Source organism: Penicillium arizonense, assembly GCF_001773325.1.
Source record: "Penicillium arizonense strain CBS 141311 chromosome Unknown PENARI_contig326, whole genome shotgun sequence".
In the NCBI taxonomy this organism is placed as follows: Eukaryota; Fungi; Ascomycota; class Eurotiomycetes; order Eurotiales; family Aspergillaceae; genus Penicillium; species Penicillium arizonense.
The window spans coordinates 1,012-1,617 of NW_019173603.1; positions in this window are offsets into that span (position 1 = coordinate 1,012).

The following is a 606-nucleotide window of genomic DNA, read 5'->3' on the forward strand; positions in this document are numbered from 1 at the left end:
AAGAATTAAATTCAGAGTAGTTTAGTCTGTACCGGATGATAGCCTCTCTTATAGCCCACCTAGAGACACGTAGTCACCTTGTTAGTGTTACGGCAGGGTACGGGTCTCAACGCAGTCGTTTATTTGAGTGTTGATGGCTATTTGTATTTGCGGCCGTTGAGCAACCCTATTCCCATGCTGACGAATATGTCAGTAGCCAAACAGTTGTCCAAGCAGCGTTGAATCATGTCTCGCAGCTTCAACGGCTACATAAATTCAAGCGCTATATTTCTTAATTCGAAAGCATTTGGCTGGCCAGGAGCAATAACTGATACAGCCCTACCAGCGACTGGTGAAAGACTGTGAATTTTGTATCAAGCCGGGCACTTCCTGTCTGCTTCATTCCTAGTTGTCGGCGGCAAAAGCCCGGATTGAACTAGCCCCACGGGTGGTGTTTGGTCAACGTTGAATCAACGACCATCTCGCCTCACAAACAGGCATCTTTATATGCTGTTCATGTATTTTGTCAACAATCCAGGATCACGTTAAAATCAAACCGTGCACAGCAAATGGCAAGACTTCGTTTTCGATAGGATTGTTGAAGGGAGGGTCAACTAGCAACTTGGG